General features: G+C 44.2%; 1 protein-coding gene across 2 annotated transcripts in view; it reads left to right on the forward strand.

The window, feature by feature from the left end:
* DPP6 (dipeptidyl peptidase like 6) overlaps window positions 1–19790 on the forward strand; it is a 1686142-nt gene that overhangs the window by 1164042 nt on the left and 502310 nt on the right. The window lies entirely within an intron of this gene.

Consider the following 19790-nt stretch of genomic DNA (forward strand, 5'->3'; position numbering starts at 1 on the left):
CCATACATTGACCGGATAACACCTCTGTACAGTGACAGGATAACACCGCCATACCGTGACCGGATAAAAGGGCATAAGAGGGCACAGTACAGGGAATAACTAGAGGCACTGCACAGGGTGTGGTAAGAGGTCACAATGCAGGGTATAAGGGGGCGCAGTACGGGGTGAGGGGCACAGTATGGGGTGAGGGGCACGGTCACATGACCCTGTGATATTAAAAGGTCCTTATGGTGAATGCGGTTCATACGCCACAATAATGAGAGGCAGAGGAATGAGACAGGGGTGTGATTATGTGGCTAGAGATAAAAAAAAATGTAACTGTCGGCCAGTACAGGCCCCAAAAATTAGGCAATAAGCATTCACCTGACAGCAAAGAACTTTGGATTCTGTGGCTGGAGTGCGCTGAAGGTCTTTTGGACAGGACACTCGACGAGGGGCAAGCCAAGAGTTCCATGGCAAATTGTGCCAGCTCTGGCCACAGATCAAGCCTGCACACCCGGTAGTCCAGGGGTTCCTCGCTTCTCAGAGAGTCCACATCGGCTGTTAACCTGATGTAGTTGGACACCTGTCGATCTAGGCATTCCCTGAGGCTGGATCCGGAGGGTGGCTGTTGATGGGTTGGCTGCAAGAATGATCTCATATCCGAAGTGATCAACACATCTTCAAACCGCCATCTTTTTGCAGGCACGGTAGTATTGGTACCCGCACTTGTTTCGCTGTGGGTGGAAATTCCTCTGCCAGTGTCCGCAGAATGCAGCATCTCTCGCAGCAAGGCCTGGAAATGCTGCATTCTGACAGCCCTCTGTGATGCTGGTAACATGTCTGCCATTTTGTGTTTGTACCGGGTGTCTAAGTACGTTGCCACCCAGTACAGGTCCTTGACCTTTATGCTTTTTATACGAGGGTCCCTCTTCAAACACTGGAGCATCAACGCCCCCATTTGCGCTAAATTGGAAGCGGTGGAGCGCCCTGGCTCCTGCTCATCACCCAGGAGAATGTCATCCTCCGTCTTTTCCCCCAGCCTCGGACAACACCAGGGATCCCCAAAAAGTTTAAAGCCTGCTCTTCTTGCTCCTCCTTGTCCTCCCCCCAGCCACCATCCTCCTCTGACTCCTCTTCAGACTCCTGCTGACTTGTCTCAGATGGAGTATCCCTCCTGGGAATTCATTCAGCATTGCGACTTCCTCATCTTCCAGCTCCTGCTCCTCGACGGCTTGATCAATGACACAATGCAATTCACGCTCCAGAAAGAAGGCGTAAGGTACGATGTCACTGATGGCGCCCTGTCTGCGACTGAAGAGTTTGGTGATCTCATCTAATGGCCGCAGAAGTCTGCATGCGTCGCGCATGAGCAGCCACTGGCGTGGTGAAAAGAAACCAAGCTCCCCAGAACCTCACCTGCCATAGAGTTCTAACAAAACGGCACATTTCTGCTGAAGCAGCCTATCAAGCATATACATGGTGGAGTTCCAGCGCGTCGAGCTTTCACAAATCAGACGTCTGACGGGCAGGTGGTGTCGCTGCTGAACGTCAGCAAGGCGATCCATGGCCGTGTAAGATCTTCTAAAATGGACAGAGATTTTCCTGGCCTGCCTCAAGACATCCTGGACCCCGGGGTATTTGGCAACGAATCGCTGCGCGACTAAGTTCAAGACATGTGCAATGCACGGCACGTGTGTCATTTTGCCCTGTTTCAGCACACTCAGCAGATTGGCACCGTTGTCACATACCACTTTACCAACTGTCAAATTGAGCGCTGATCGGCCTGTGACCGCAGAGCTTATAGGAGTGCAGGACCGGTGTGGCTCTTGGCTTCCAGGCACAATAGCCGCAGCACAGCATGGCAACGTCTCACCTGGCACGTCGAATAGGTTCTGGGGAGCTTGGAGGGTGCAGCGAAAGAGGCAGTAGCAGTGGAAAAGGAGGAGTCAGCCGAGGAGGAGACGGAGGATAGAGTAGGAGGAGGAGAAGAGGCAGACCTGCATGCAATCCCTGGCGGTAGCACCTAATCCACACGAGTGCCACGGGTTACATGCTTGACGGCCGTCAGAAGGTTCACCCAGTGGGCAGTAAAAGTTATGTAGCTTCCCTGCCCGTGTTTGCTAGACCACGTGTCTGTGGTCAGATGTATCTTGGAACCGACACTGTGTTCCAGAGATATATTAACTTGCCGCTGAACGTGGCCATATAGTTCAGGGATGCCCTTCTGGGAGAAATATTTCCTTATCACTTGAGCAATTTTTTGCTCCGTTACCCCCTGATATTAATAAAGGTATTATTTTAATAAAGCACATTACTTTCTTTCTACTTACTTAAATTTAATTAATTATGTGTCTGCTATCTATGCCATCTTTATGATAATTTTCAGAAATATTTCCTTCCGGCCACCTTCCATTGTGGTGTGCCAATGGCCACAAATTTTCTAAAGGCCTCCGAGTCCACCAATTTATATGGCAGTAGTTGGTGGGCTAGCAGTTCCGACAAGCCAGTGGTCAGCCGTTGGGCAAGAGGATTATCTGGCATCATCATTTTTTTACGCTCTAACATTTGGGCCACGGAAGCCCGCCTTGTGCCAGATGAATGCAATGAAGGCACGGTGGAAGGTGGAGTGGAGGACAAATGGGAGGAGGGAGGAGAAGGATAAGAGGCAGGACATGGAGTGCCGGGAGTGTGGCTTTTTTGGGTTCTGATGGCGTTGCTCCGACTGGGCTCGGTAATGGGTAGAGATGGCCTTGAACATATGGCAATATTTGCACGCGCCATATTTTTTTGCTTAGCACCGAACTTTGACCCATGACACATCCATCAGGTGGGACAGGACAGCCAATTGAGATGTTTCAGCACATAGACACCCCCCCAACCCGATAGCAGAACCCGATCTGGCAGCCCTTTTACATTATGTGTTTTGCCAGTGCAGGGAGAGGTTGCATTTTGGAGCAGGGACAGTTAGGGGCACCAAACGCTAACTAATAGGACCACAAAAGTCCTTTTAAGGACTGGTAACGTTGTGCTATCAATAGATGTGATATAGAGAGGTGGTATACTTATAATAAACTTTCTAACATAGAAATTATATTATAGTGCATTTAGCTAGATAGAGGGACAAACTCTATTGGAATAACTAATTGCAACGGGTGTGATATACCTGTTGCCCCCCAAAAAACTGCTTGAGGGTTGCGATATACCTTCTTCCACCAAATACTGATTGAGGAGTGTGATTGCTATATACCTTCTTCCACAAAATACTGATTGAGGGCTGCGATACACCTGCTTCCACAAAATACTGATTGAGGGGTGCCATATACCTGTTTCTGCCAAATACTGCTTGAGTGGTGCCATATACCTTCTTCCACAAAAGTGGAGGGGCTATGGTGGTGGTGGTGGTGGTGTCTTTGGGAGTGCACACAGCAGAGAGTGAGGAGGTTGCAGATACAGAGGATGAGGAGGGTGCAGAAGCGGAAGGCTGAGTGAACCACTCAACCAACTCTGGTGCATCCTTTGACATAATCACAATCACCTTCTCCAACTTCCCACTTAGGTTCCGGCCTGGTGCACCTGCCCGACCCCTACTACCCCTGCGGAATGGCCTGCCTCTTCCTCTGCCTGTCATTTTCAAAATGACCCTGTGCCAGAGTCCCTAGAGAAGAGCAGTATTTGTGGAAGCTGGCAGACCTCAATCAGTTGTTATTTGAAGCTGGTATATCACCCTCAAGCAGTAATTTTATGGGCATAGGTATATGGAAAACCTCTATCACTATTTTGTGGAAGCTGATATATGGCAAGCCTCAGTCAGTTGTTTGTTGTAAGCTGGTATATCACCCTCAAGCAGTCATTTTGTGGACGCAGGTATAGGGAAAGCCTCAATCACAATTTTGTGGAAGCTGATATATGGCAGGCCTCAATCAGTTGTTAGTTGAAGAAGGTATATCACCCTCAAGAATTTATTTTGTAGACGCAGGTATATGGAAAACCTCAATCACTATTTTGTGGAAACTGATATATGGCAGGCCTCAATCAGTTGTTAGTTGAAGCAGGTATATCAAAGCTTGCAATCTGTATTTTGTGGACACAGGTATAGGGAAAGCCTCAATCACAATTTTGTGGAAGCTGATATATGGCAGGCCTCAATCAGTTGTTAGTTGAAGCTGGTATATCAATCTCAAGCAGTAATTTTATGGATGCAGGTATATGGAAAACCTCAATCACTATTTTGTGGAAGCTGATAGATCGCAGCCCTCAATCAGTATTTTCTGGAAGCATACAAATGCACTATAATATACTTTCTATGTTAGAAAGTATATTATAAGTATATCACACCCCTCTGTGTATCACACCTATCGATAGCACAACGTTAACAGTCCTTAAAAGGAGTTTTGTGGCCCTATTAGCTAGCGTTTGGTGTCCCTAAGTTCATAACAGCCTGTCCCTGCTCCAAAATGCAACCTCTAACTACAGTGGCAAAACACATAATGTAAAATGGTGGCCAGATCGGGTTCTGTTATAGGGTTGGGAGTGTGTCCAGTGCTGAAACATCTCAATTGGCTGTCCTGTTCCACCTGATGGATGTGTCATGGGTCAAAGTTTGGCGCAATGCAAAAGAATACGGTGCACGCGGACATCGCCATATGTTCGCATGTTTGGCGGATCGCGAACATGTAAAGTTCGCCGCAAACCGACCGCCGGGCGAAGCGCAAGGCCATCACTACCTGTAACTGGGTTTTGTCAGACACTGCCAGAAGACATCCTTTCAGGTTACAAGTTGAGCACAGAATGGCATTCTATGACATTCTCAGCAACAGGACCAGCCTGAATCCTGCCCCTGATTGGCCAAACAGGCTGTCTGTCAGCCTCTGAGCCAGTCAGGGCAAACCCTCCCCCCACTTCCTCCCAGTGTCATGTGATCCTCCATCTTCTTCCTCCTTCCTGGTTTTTCAAGCAATTTTTACAGTAAAATGGTGCTGGGCAAAAATTTTGCCTGACTGGTCACTGATTTGTTTGGCAGAAAATTTTTTGTGATATTTGTAACAAATCTGATATGTTTAGAATTTGTTTACTCCACAATAATTGTATATTTCAGTGAAATTATTGTTAGGTAAATTCAGCAACCAGATCAATATTAAAATAATTTTCTGGACACCAAAATTTATTTCAATCAGAGATTTTATTCCAATCAATTTTATTCCAATCAGAAAAGGATATTTTTTTCAAACTCAATATTCAAGATAAAGAATTTTTAGATTTTTTTTTTTGTCTGGGATTTAGAGAAGACACAATCAATTCCAAAGAATCAAATTTTAAATGATTTGATTCTGGAGGGAGAGAGAGACCAGAATATCATCGACAGCTCTTCAGTAACAGCTCATTTGATTCAGGTCAGATGATTGATTCAGATCCGAATCAAATATACAGAAATAGTTTTTCCTGCAGCCGTACTGTCAGAGTTATAAAAGTCCTCAATGGGAGTGCAAAGTAATCTAAGTTTACGACTCTGTACAGGGAAAGTCTTATCTGCAAAGTATTCCTTATAGTAGGTGGAGAATTGTAATGACAGAGGAAAATCACATGCTGTTCTGTTGATAGATCTAGAATATAGATACTTACCCATAGTGGAGCAGTGCCTTGATGAGTACAATATGACACACTACTGGGATAGCATAGAGAATGTGTGGTGCTCTAATGAAGTCACCACCATCATTCATTCCTGGTCTGATTGAAGTTCTAACAAAGAGTGTTAAGTGAAACTCTCTGTCATACTAAAACTAAAAGGAGAGAGAGAAAGTTAAAGATTGGACAGGAACTAATATACATGGAGTGACTTCAAAATATATATCCAGAAATGAATCCATACATTGATATATAATATTCACATATAGGGCATCAATATGTGATAAAACATTGCTTGTAATGTCCCTTTTAAAAGATCTACTTGCTGATTTGCTTGCATTCTGTCCTGCTAGACCATGATATGGTCATACTTGTCAACTAATCAGGGCCAGGTCAGAGGGGATGACCTTCTAATTCACCATTTAGTGAAGAGGAAGAATTGAAAAAAATGAAATGCTCAGCCTTTATATTTGTTTCTACCATGAATTGCATGCAGTGTCCTAAGTGCTGATTATGCTTTAGAAGCTGGAGCAATGAGTGCTCTAGCAGGGGATTTGGTGCATTGGTGACAGGTGCCCAACTCAGGCTGTATATATATATAGGTTTGTTAAAAGAGCTACTAAAAGAGGCAATAGATCCAAAAGATCCTGCATGAGATAAGTGGTAGGTTGACAAGTAAAGTTTACATTGAGAATTGCGGATGGGCGTACGTATGGGGCAATATAAATTAGGTATATTTACATACTAGCAGAAGGACCCGACTTCGCACGAGTATATTTCATCAATTTCATTTAATGTTTGTGTTAAAAGATATTGACAGTATGCCCATGACAGTGACCTCTACAGCACCCCGCCCCCATAACAGTGAACTCCACAGCCCCTCACCCCTTAACACTGACCCCCCCACAGTGCCCTGCCCCCTTAAAATGGGACCTCCACAGCAGCCCAAGCCCATCCCCTTAACTTTAACCTTCACAGCAGCCTGCCACTTTAACATTGAGTTTCACAGCACCCCACCCCCTTTGACATTGACCTCCTCAGGGCACCGCCCCCTTAACAGTGACCTATACAGCACCCTGCCCCTTAACACTGATCTCCATAGGGGACCGTCCCCTTATCTGTGACCTCCACAGTTCCCTTCCCCCTTAACAGAGACCTCCACAGCACCCATCCCTTTAACAGTGATTGCCACAGTACCCCGTTCCCTTAACAGTCACCTCCACAGCAGATGCTCCTTTAATAGTGGCCCCTTCCCCCTTAACAGTGACCTCCATAGTGCACGCCCCTTCAACAGTAACCTCCACAGCGGCCTGCCCCCTTAACAGTAGCTTCCACAGTGAACACCCCTTTAATAGTGGCCCCTGCCCCCTTAACAGTGACCTCCACAGCATCTTCCCCTTTAATAGTGGCCCCTGCCCCCTTAACAGTGACTTTCACAGCGCCCTGCCCCTTTAAGGCTGGGGCTACATGACAACATGTGTTGCGCAACATTTTGTTGTACCATTGTCGTGCAACAATTTTTATAAAGATAGGCTATCGCACTGCGACATGCAACATGCTGTGACTGCGACACGACAGTCGCAAAAAATCCATCCAAGATGGATGCATGTAGGAGCGTAGTTGTGCCCTATGTAGCCCTAGCCTAAAGCTGACATACAGCAGTGAAGAAAAATGGCTGGGTTGTTATGGAAACCTGGAGTTAAACTGTGTGTATGTGGAGACTAAGAGCCTGTGAGCTTCTATTGGCTGATAGGGACATGTGACCGTGTGTATGGCAGTTGGGATATGAAGAGAAAGACTTGCAGGCTTGTATTGGCTAATGCAGGTCATATTTTGGGAATATATCAGGATCGGTACTTCCAAGAGAGCTGATACCCAGTCTAAAACCTTCCTGGACACCTGATGTACCTGTGTGCCAAATTTGGTGAAGATCGCTCCAGTCTTTTGGCAGGCATGTCTTTTTCTTCAAATCCCAACTGCCATTAACACAGTTTTACTCCAGGTTTCCATAACAACCCAGCCATTTTTTTTACTGCTTAAAGGGGCGGACAATGTGGAGGTCACTGTTATTAAAGGGGCGGGCACTGTGGAGGTCACTGTTATTAAATGGGCGGGCACTGTGGAGGTCACTGTTATTAAAGGGGCGGGTGCTATAAAGGTCCCTGTTAAAGGGGCAGGCACTGTAAAAGTCACTGTTAAAGGGGTGGTCACTGTTAAAGGGGCGGTCACTGTGAAAGTCACTGTTAAAGGGGCGGTCACTGTGAAAGTCACTGTTAAAGGGGCGGTCACTGTTAAAGGGGTGGTCACTGTAAAAGTCACTGTTAAAGGGGCGGTCACTGTGAAAGTCATTGTTAAAGGGGCAGTTACTGTGAAAGTCACTGTTAAAGGGGCGGTCACTGTGAAAGTCATTGTTAAAGGGGCGGTCACTGTGAAAGTCACTGTTAAAGGGTCGGTCACTGTGAAAGTCACTGTCAAAGGGGCGGTTACTGTGAAAGTCACTGTTAAAGGGGCGGTGACTGTGAAAGTCACTGTTAAAGGGGCGGTCGCTGTGAAAGTCACTGTTAAAGGGGTGTTCACTGTTAAAAGGGCGGTCACTGTGAAAGTCACTGTTAAAGGGACGGTCACTGTGAAAGTCACTGTTAAAGGGACGGTCACTGTGAAAGTCACTGTTAAAGGGTCGGTCACTGTGAAAGTCACTGTTAAAGGGTCAGTCACTGTGAAAGTCACTGTTAAAGGGGCGGTCACTATTAAAGGGCCAGTCACTGTGAAAGTCACTGTTAAGGGGCTGCCACTGTGAAAGTCACTGTTAAAGGGGTGGTCACTGTTAAAGGGGCGGTCACTGTGAAAGTCACTATTAAAAGGGAGGTCACTGTGAAAGTCATTGTTAAAGGGGCGGTCACTGTGAAAGTCACTGTTAAAGGGGCGGTCACTGTGAAAGTCACTTTTAACCCCTTAGTGACCACCCATACGCCTTTTTGCGGCGGTCACTAAGGGGCCATAGGCTGGGCTGCCGCGTTTTTACGGCGGACCAGTCTAAGTGCTGCACGGCTCATGAGAGCCGGGGCCCTGCTCTAACAGCCCGGACCCGCAGGAGTTCTGATCCGGGCTGTTTAACCCTTTACATGCCGGGAGCAATGGCGCCCGCTGCATGTAAAGTGGTGACAGAGGGAGCGGACTCCCTCTGTCTCCCATCAGCACCCCGTAAATGCGATCGCGGGGTGCTGATGTGTTGGGAAGCTTGCCTTGCTTCCGATCAGGGCCCTGAGCCTGTCTTCAGTTATCTCCAGCAGGCTGTGCCTTTCTGGCGCAGCCTGCTGTTCAATATTTGAATAGCATTGCTATTGAAATGTAATGCATTATAGAGATAATGCATTACATTTTAAAAGCAATCAAAATACTGTATATTATAGTCCCCTTGTGGGACTATCAAGTAGTAAAAGAAATACACATTTATTAAATAAATAAAAATTCCATAAAATAAAAAAATATGCTTTTTTTTTCATTGAAAATACACTTTTCAATGAAAGAAATTGCAAAAAGAATATATCCCCCATATGTTTGGTATTGCCGCATCCGTAACGACCCAGACTACATAAATATTACATAAATTATCCCCTATGGTGAACGCCGTAAAATGTAAAAAAAAAAAAAGACAGAATTTCAAATTTATTCTTAATTTCCACTGAAAAAAACTTAATAACATGCAATCAAAAAGCGGCATTTACTCCAAAATGATACCAATGAAAAATACAAGTTGTCCCTCAAAAATCAAGCCCTCACACAACTCCATATAAAAAAATATAAAAAAGTTATGGTTCTTGTGATGTGGCAATGCAAAATCATTTTTTTGGTTAATAAAAGGGGTTTTATTGCAAAAAAAAGTAGTAAAACGTAAAAAAAATTACAAGTATTTAGTATCACTGTAATCATACTGACCCATAGAATAAAGATATTATGTTATTTGTACCGAAAAATGAACGCCCTAAAATTTATAATGTAAAAACTCAGTTGCAGTATTGCTATTTTTTCCCATCTCCCTGCCAGAAAGAGTTAATAAAAGTTAATCAGAAAGTTATGTGTACCCCAAAATGGGCCATTAAAAACTACAACTTGTCCCGTAAAAAACAAGCCCTCATAAAGCTATATAGACGAAAAAATAAAAAAGCTATAGCGAGACCATGAAAAAAGGAAGAAAAACGCTTGGTCATAAAGGCCCAAACAGGCATGGTCACCAAGGGGTTAAAGGGACGGGCACTGTGGAAGTCACTGTTAAAGGGGCGGGCACTGTGAAGGTCACTGTTAAAGGGGCAGCCACTATGAAGGTCACTGTTAAAGGGGTGGTCAATGCTGAAGGGGCTGTCCCTGTTAAAGGGGCGGGCACTGTAAAGGTCACTGTTAAAGGTGCAGGCACTGTTAAAAGGGAGGGCACTGTGAAGGTCATTGTTAAAGTGGCGGGCACTGTGGAGGTTATTGGTAAAGGGGAGGGTTCTGTAGACGTCCCTGTTATGGGGGAAACTGTCGATATCTTTTTACGACACACGGAAACATAAAATGAAATAGATGAAATATAACCGTGGGAAGCCGGGTCCTTCTGCTAGTAAGAGATAAAAGCACAATGGATTGTTGGGGAGGAGAAACAACAAGGACACATTTAGTTTTCCATCTATGCTAAAGGTCTCTTTGCACAGCAGGAATTAATCTAAAAAAATGACTTTGTTCCCAATAATTGACTGCTTGTCAGAGGATGTAAGAGCTGCATTTACATGTAGCAATCACCTCTGCTATATGGGGATAAGGGATCGCTGCCACAAACATTTGCCCTATAGAGAATCATTATTACTGGGCAGTAGACCGCTGTTTGACAGCACCAAAAGTCACTGTTAAAGGCGCGGTCACTGTGAAAGTCACTATTAAAGGGGAAGTTAATGTGAAAGTCACAGTTAAAGGGGCGGTCACTGTGAAAGCCACTATTAAAGGGGAAGTTACTGTGAAAGTCACAGTTAAAGGGGCGGTCACTGTGAAAGTCACTGTTAAAGGGTCGGTCACTGTTAAAGGGGCGGTCACTGTAAAAGTCACTGTTAAAGGGTCGATCACTGTAAAAGTCACTGTTGAAGGGCGGTCACTGTGAAAGTCACTGATAAAGGGGCAATCACTGTGAAAGTCACTTTCAAAAGGGCAGGCACTGTGGAGGTCTCTGTTAAAGGGGCGGGCACTGTGGAAGTCACTGTTAAAGGGGCGGGCACTGTGAAGGTCACTGCTAAAGGGGCAGCCACTGTGAAGGTCACTGTTAAAGGGGTGGTCAATGCTAAAGGAGCTGTCACTGTTAAAGAGGCGGGCACTGTGGAGGTCACTGTTAAAGGGGCAGGCACTGTTAAAGGGGTGGGCACTGTGAAGGTCATTGTTAAAGAGGCGGGCACTGTGGAGGTCAATGTTAAAGGGGTGGCCACTGTTGAGGTCAATGTTAAAGGGGCGGGCACTGTGGAGGTCATTGTTAAAGGGGCGGGTACTGTAGACATCACTGTTATGAGCGAAACTGTCGATATCTTTTTACGACACACGGAAACATAAAATTAAATAGATGAAATATAACCATGCGAAGCCGGGTCCTAAAGCACAATGGATTGTTGGGGAGAAGAAACAACAAGGACACATTTAGTTTTTCATCTATGCTAAAGGCCTCTTTGCACATCAGGAATTAATCTGGAAAAATAACTTTGTTCCCGATAATTGACTGCTTGTCAGAGAATGTGAGAGCTGCATTTACATGTAGCAATCACCTCTGCTATATGGGGATAAGGGATCGCTGCCACAATCATTTGCCCTATAGAGAATCATTATTGCTGTTTGACAGCACCATCTGCTGTCCAAATTTGCCCGATCATTGGCCTGTGTAAAAGGACCTTAAATTTTGGGAACTGAGGGTGGTGGGGGAGAATTCTGTAAAACCTGGCCAGAGGTAAAAGAATAAATGTCTCTCTTTACTGAAGTTCAAAATGGGAGTTTCAGTACATCCAACTATATAGGACAAATTCCAACTGTACACAGTGCAATTCTTTACCAGATAGCAATGTATGGATTTAGACAAGGATGGGAGTTATGGCCCTCTCTCCTCTGTATCTTGCTAAAGTCTCTATCGGTAGAATCTACATCGGACAATAGTGCTCCTACAGGATACAGGCTTTTGAAGGCATCTCTGGCCAGGGCATGTCCAAGTGTGAAGGGTGTCTTAAAGAGGACCTTTCACCGATTCTTACCCTATGAACTAACTATACAGATAGGTAGAGCGGCGCCCGGGGATCTCACTGCACTTACTATTATCCCCGGGCGCCGCTCCGTTCTCCTGCTATGTCCTCCGGTATCTCCGCTCACTAAGTTATGGTAGGCGGAGTCTGCCCTAGCGCTGGCCAATCGCACTGCAGAGCTCACAGCCTGGGAGAAAATAACCTCCCAGGCTGTGAGCTCTGCGCTGCGATTGGCCAGCGCTAGGGCAGACTCCACCTACCATAACTTAGGGACTGGTATCTCCGCCTACTATAACTTAGTGAGCGGAGATACCGGATGGCATAGCGGCAGAATGGAGCGGCGCCCGGGGATAATAGTAAGTGCAGTGAGATCCCCGGGCGCCGCTCTACATATCTGTATAGTTAGTTCATAGGGTAAGAATCGGTGAAAGGTCCTCTTTAACTGTGTCTCTCACAGCAGCAAAGTTTTAGCAGCTTTTGGTAGTAGTTTATTTTACTGACTCCAGCGCTCTGCCATGCAAATTCTAAGTTCTCCAATTCTCTCCTTTGTGGCCTTGAGCTTTCTGGGCCTAAGAAGAGAGAATATGAGGCCACAGAAGATTCCTATCTCTCTCTGAACTTTACCTGCAGCACACAAGCTAGGAGTGAAGCTATCCACCACCTAGCCTCTTACAAGGGCTCTAAGTCAGGATTGTTAGGCCTGGCTGTGCCATCCATACATAGCTAAACTGGGTGCAATACATAACAATACATGGCATAACGTTACATATAATTAAATAACAAACCAATTACAGATACCCCCTGCTCTGAGGTGCTGCATGGTCAATGGATATGTGCATAAAGAAATATTTTGATGTAGCTTACCTAGCCTAAAAATGTGAGATTTGACCAGCTTGGTATCCTGTGTAGTCAGCTTACAGTGCATACACTGTCATCATGTTTAGGCACCAATGATTTAGAGGAAAATTACAATAAAGGCAGCAGATTATGTGGCCTCTCAAGAGTGGATTAGAAGCGCGTGCAAAAGATTGTGGAGCGCGGTGGAGACTGGTCCTAAAATATTTAGTTATTTTTATGATTATGCATCCAGTGTAATGAGAATGGTATCATTAGTAGAGCAATTTCATTTTTGTGATACGATGACTGCAGCTACCTTTTTTAGTTCCTGTAGGTTTTCAGATATTTAAATGCAAATGTCTCATTGCTTCCTGTCTCATTTGCATATGTTTGCACTTTTCCACAATGGAAGCAAACAGAACGATGGAATCAATAAAAGGAATATTTTACCTTTTAAGACAGCGTACATGCTCTCTCTAAAAAAGAAAAAGAAAGAAATGAGTGACAACAAATTGTGGCCATTTGATTATTTCCTTCCATTTGCTGGTTTCAAGGAGACCTTCATTTACTATCTTCCTTCTTACTGCTAAAAATATCTCTGGTTATTCTGCCGGCTGTGTATAAGGTACTTCCATTTTGTGATTACATGCAGCAAGCTCCTTTGTAATTCTTTTAGACATCACAGATGTGTCTTCCTGCGGGGGACGTGTACCTGCATGTCATCCTCAAATTGCAATAAGCCTCAACGTGAGATAACCCTGTCAGTCTGCTTTGATGTGTCGGCTAAAATGGTAGATCTGTTACAAAAACAACGAGTATAGAGATGGGCGAGATTACATAACGTACCTTATAGCACAAAGGATTTCCCAGAAATAAGAAAGTGAAATGGGCAAATATCTGTAATAAATCAAAACCGTAAAAACACAAAATGGACCCAGATTTCTAGGAAATTGCATTTCCTCTTCTGTAAAGTTATTAAACTTTCTATGAATCAGTTTGGTAAGTCCCTGATACACGTAGGGAGAGACTCCAGGGAAGTCTGACGCCCCTCAGGCCCCTCTTCCACTTCTACAGCAGTCATTAGGGAACATAGGTGTCAGACAATTATAATGTATATTTGGTACTATATAAGGTGAAATAAAAAAGACATTATTCCATTTAGTTCTCCCTATAATCGTTCAGGTGTAAGCAAAACAACAACGATATAATAAAAAAGAAAAATTATATTATATACAGTACAGACCAAAAGTTTGGACACACCTTCTCATTCAAAGAGTTTTCTTTATTTTCATGACTATGAAGGCATCAAAACTATGAATTAACACATGTGGAATTATATACATAACAAACAAGTGTGAAACAACTGAAAATATGTCATATTCTAGGTTCTTCAAAGTAGCCACCTTTTGCTTTGATTACTGCTTTGCACACTCTTGGCATTCTCTTGATGAGCTTCAAGAGGTAGTCCCCTGAAATGGTTTTCACTTCACAGGTGTGCCCTGTCAGGTTTAATAAGTGGGATTTCTTGCCTTATAAATGGGGTTGGGACCATCAGTTGCGTTGAGGAGAAGTCAGGTGGATACACAGCTGATAGTCCTACTGAAAAGATTGTTAGAATTTGTATTATGGCAAGAAAAAAGCAGCTAAGTAAAGAAAAACGAGTGGCCATCATTACTTTAAGAAATGAAGGTCAGTCAGTCAGCCGAAAAATTGGGAAAACTTTGAAAGTAAGGGCTATTTGACCATGAAGGAGAGTGATGGGGTGCTGCGCCAGATGACCTGGCCTCCACAGTCACCGGACCTGAACCCAATCGAGATGGTTTGGGGTGAGCTGGACCGCAGAGTGAAGGCAAAAGGGCCAACAAGTGCTAAGCATCTCTGGGAACTCCTTCAAGACTGTTGGAAGACCATTTCAGGGGACTACGTCTTGAAGTTTATCAAGAGAATGCCAAGAGTGTGCAAAGCAATAATCAAAGCAAAAGGTGGCTACTTTGAAGAACCTAGAATATGACATATTTGCAGTTGTTTCACACTTGTTTGTTATGTATATAATTCCACATGTGTTAATTCATAGTTTTGATGCCTTCATAGTCATGGAAATAAAGAAAACTCTTTGAATGAGAAGGTGTGTCCAAACTTTTGGTCTGTACTGTATATGAACTAACTATCTAATGTAATTGAATAAGGATCCAGATTACTCAGCAAAGCACAGAGCACAGCAATAACACTGCTGTCTCTCTCAGAACTGCAAAAACTGCAGAAAATAGCTGCCGGGGAGGTTCTTATATAGTAAGGGGTAGGCAACTGTCCTATTAGTTTCTAGGGATGTTGCGACGCTCAGACAAAGACATTGCAGCCTACTCATTGGCCCACAAGCAAGAAGCAGTGAGGATACTGTAGGTAGAAGGATAGATAGATATAATTGCTTGATTCCTCCTGTAAAATGTCAATTCAGGTTATGAACAAAAAATATCTGCAATAAACATCTTACCTTGAGTAAACTGTGGAGAGTTTTGTTTTGTAAGTAATTTGCATATTAATTAACTTATTTGTATATACAGAAAAAAGGATAAAGAATCTTTTCAATCTAGATATTCATGATCTCTTCAGATGTAATAAATTATAAAAGCATAAAAAACAAGTAAAATAATTAACATCAGAATGCAGTACATAATATAGTTATTTATAATTGTTTTTCATGCAGCTCATTTCCATACTTAAGGATAAACATGTATAGAAAATCTAGCTCTTGTTCAGTTACACCATTTTTTCTCACTCAGGTCAGCCATAAAAGCTGGCACAGAAAGTGATGATGCTATTAGTAGTCAATGTTTTGTTAGTTTGTTTTCTTTTTGGTGCAGGAAAGCATACAATTACTGTATATTGTATGCCATAATAGACCACAATGCATCATACCCTATATTCCCTTCACAAAATATGCAGTCAACATAAAGCAATATTCATAGATAAAAATAAGTTAAATAAACAGGCAGGTTATATAAAGCTCAAAATGAGTATCAGGAGCCACCTATTGGAGGTAAAAATCGATAAAAACGTATCAGGACCTAATGCATGACTTTTTGCTGGATCACATGTCTCTTTCTTAAAGGGACGCTTCCATCAGAAAGGGGCATTTTCAATACTCATTAAAATATCATGTCCATACTGCATATTCTTTAAACTGCATGCAAAACCATGACCCCAAAATTTGCATAGCTTTAAAGGGCTTCTGTCAGCCCACTAAACCGTTTTTTTTTTTTTTGTTTACTAATAATCCCTATACTGCGAGCTCTGCATACATAAGTTAAATAATAATTTTGGTTCAGTAGAATTTGATAAAAAGCTATTTTTATAATATGTAAATTACCTTGCTACCAGCAAGTAGGGCGGCTACTTGCTGGTAGCAGCCGCATCCTCCGATCCTAATGACGCCCCCTCTGTGATTGACAGGGCCAGGGAACGGAATCGTTCTCTGCTGGCCCTGCCTGTTTTCATTCAATGTCTGGCGCCTGCGCCGCACCTATCTTCAATCTGCGCAGGCGCACTGAGAGGCGGCCGCTTGCTCCTCAATGCGCCTGCGCCGGGTGTAGATGTGACGTCATCGGCGCAGGCGCATTGAGGATGGAGCGGCCGAGTGAGTGGCCGCCTCTCAGTGCGCCTGCGCAGATTGAAGACAGGTACGGCCGCGGCGCAGGCGCCAGATATTCAATGAAAACAGGCAGGGCCAGCAGAGAACGATTCCGTTCCCTGGCCCTGTCAATCACAATGCGGAGGGGGCATCATTAGGATCGGAGGATGCGGCTGCTACCAGCAAGTAGCCGCCCTACTTGCTGGTAGCAAGGTAATTTACATATTATAAAAATAGCTTTTTATCAAATTCTACTGAACGAAAATTAATTTTTAACTTATGTATGCAGAGCTCGCAGTACAGGGATTATTAGTAAACAAAAAAAAAAACGGTTTATTGGGCTGACAGAAGCCCTTTAAATATGATTGACACAAGCTGAATTGGTCATTCTTATTTTGTTCTTACTTTTGCTTCATTTTTATTTGAAAATTATATGAAAAGAAGAAATATTCACAGAGAGCTATTTTTTTTAAATTCTTCTTTGTTATTTTAGCAGTACTATATAATTCAAAAAGAAGTACAAAATATTCTCTTTCTCTAGCAGTCAAGACAAAAATCCTCTTATATAGATAAGTAATCAATTGTCAGTTTACTACTGCTGTGAGGGGAATATGTAATCTGAAGGGTAACCCTCTTGATAATAGGTGTAGATTTGGGATAACATTATGCTAGCTCTATCGTTCTCTTGATAAAGATGCCCCCAGAAGAGAATTGGAGTAATTAGTGTGATGCTGTGAGTCGCTATAGGAGGACTCTTTCTAGTCGCAGTAATGGTCAGACTGAAAAGTTATTTAAAGTAACTTTTAATAATTATATCCACAAAACAATCCACCCATTTTTTTAATTAGAAAGATACAGAGAAAAGTCACATATTGCAGCAAAACTGTCAAAGCACTGATAGCCTGTCCATCAAAATGTACCATACATCGACTGACAGACTTGACAGTAGCTGCCTGGTTTAGGAAGAAATAGGGTATGGAGTAGTGTTGATCGAGCACCAAAGTGCTCGGGTGCTTGAGTAGAACACCTCGGGATGCTCGGGTGCTTTACCGAGGACCCGAGCACAATGGAAGTCAATGGGAGAACCAGAGCATTAAACCAAGCACCCCCTGCTCTGAAGAGAGGAGGGTGTCTGGTTCACATGAAAAAGTCCAAAATTGATAGAAACACCACTGAAATGGTTCAGGAACAGCATGGGGAGGATGTCTGGATGCATCTTGGACTCCCAGGTCGCTGCTGGGAACGATGGTGTCCGAGTAGTACGCCAATTTTACAGACTGACAATAATACGCACAAAACCAAAGATTAAATCGATTTTAGAGGAAAAACTGTTAGGAAACATTATTTCCTGTATATTTACTTGTATATAAAGTGCAAGTGCTGCCAATAATTACAAGGAAGAGGCACTCCGATACAACCTGTATATCACATAAAGGAGGGCCTCATTCACATTGTGGTACAATTGTTCAGGTAGTGGGACTCCTACACTCATAAAGCCTATGCACTAAGTGAAAGGGCTGCCAAAAATTACAAGGAACCGACACTCCAATACACCCTTTGTTACACATAAAGGAGGGCATCATACACACCTTTGAAAAATTATGATTGATGGCCTGCTGGTGACCCTCTAAAACATTAGGGGCGAGGACCTGCTGCTGATCTGATCATCTAAAACATTAGGGGTGAGGGTCTGCTGCTGAGATGATTCTCTAAAACATTAGGGGCAAGTGCCTGCTGCGGATCTGACCATCAAAAAAATTATGTTTGAGGGCCTGCTGCTGAGCTGACCATGGAAAAAATTATGGTTGAGGGCTTGCTGCTGAGCTGACCATCTAAAATATTAGTAGCAAGGGCAGCCTAATAAGCATGTTGATATGATGGAGGAGGAGGACGAGAAAAGGAAGATTGAACCATATACCCTTTTTTGTGGTGAAAGGGGTGCATGGGAGTACAGTGTATTCAATACACCATAAAAGCCACATTTAAAATGCCTTTATGTTCAGCTGCTTTCCTCTGGTGGAGTAGAGAAGTCAGGGGAAATCCAGGCCTTGTTCATTTTGATAAGAGTCTACCTGTCAGCATTTTCATTTGATAGTCGGATGCGCTTATCAGTTATTATGCCCCCAGCAGCACTAAATACCCGTTCTGACAAAACGCTGGCGGCAGGGCAGGCCAACACCTCCAAGGCGTAAAGCACAAGTTTGTTCAAAGTGTCCAGCTTGGACACCCAATAGTAGTAAGGCACAGAGGGATCACTGAGGATGCTGACACGGTCGGTCTGCTACGTACTCCTTCACCATCTTCCAAAAATTTCTCTCCTTGTGACACTAGGCCGCGCATCAGGGTGAGGTGGCTGGCGGGGTGTCATGAAACTGTCCCAGGCCTTCGAGAGTGTTGCCTTGCCTCTGTTGAAACTGCTGTGTGTTCCCCTCGTCTCCCCTCCTCGGTTTCCCAAGGAACTACGCACTCTGCTGCCAGCGATGTCAGCTGGAAATTTCTGGAGCAATTTTTCCACAAGGACCTTCTGGTATTGCACTATTTTGCTCATCCTCTCCACCACAGGAATGAGAGATGATAATTTCTCTTTGTAGTGGGGTCGAGAAGGGTGAACAACCAGTTATCGGTGTTGGTCAAAATGCATATAATGCGAGCGTCACGGGAAAGGCAGCATAACATAAAATCAGCCATGTGTGCCAGAGTTCCAACAAACAAGACTTTGCTGTCCTCATCAGGAGGATGACTCTCAATCTCCTCATCCTCTTCCTCCTCTCAGGCCCATCAACGCTGAACAGACAGAATAAACCTGCTGGGGGTGCTACCCTCTATAGCTGAGGCAACCATCTCCTGCTCCCCCTTATCATCATCCAATTTGCACTGAGAAGACGAACTGAGGGTGGTCTGGCTATCACCCTGAGTACTATCCTCCCTTATTTCCACCTCTTCCACATGCAAAGCGTCCATCTTTATTGCGATCAGCGAGCGTTTCAGTAGACACAGAAGTGGGATGGTTATGCTGATAATAGCGGCATCACCGCTCACCATCTGTGTTGATTCCTCAAAGTTGCATAAAACCACACAGAGGTCAGACATCCATGCCCACTCGTCGCTTGTGAAGAGCGAAAGCTGACTGGAAAGGCGACGACCATGTTGCAGCTGGTATTCCACTACTGCCCTCTGCTGCTCACAAAGCCTGGCCAACATGTAGAACGCGGAGTTCCAGCGCCTGCTCACGTCGCACAACAGTCAGTGAGCTGGCAATTGCAAGCGCTGCTGCAGTTTTGCCAGACCGGCGGTAGCTGTAGATGACTTTTGGAAATGGGCACACACGCGGCGCACCTTCACCAGTAGCTCAGGCAAATTGGGGTAGGTTTTGAGAAACCGCTTAACCTCTAAGTTGAGCATGTGGGCTAGGCATGGTATGTGTGTGAGCTTACCGAGCTCCAAAGTCATCACCAAGTTACGGCCATTATAATACGCAA

Source organism: Bufo bufo, chromosome 5 (genome assembly GCF_905171765.1).
Source record: "Bufo bufo chromosome 5, aBufBuf1.1, whole genome shotgun sequence".
NCBI lineage: Eukaryota > Metazoa > Chordata > Amphibia > Anura > Bufonidae > Bufo > Bufo bufo.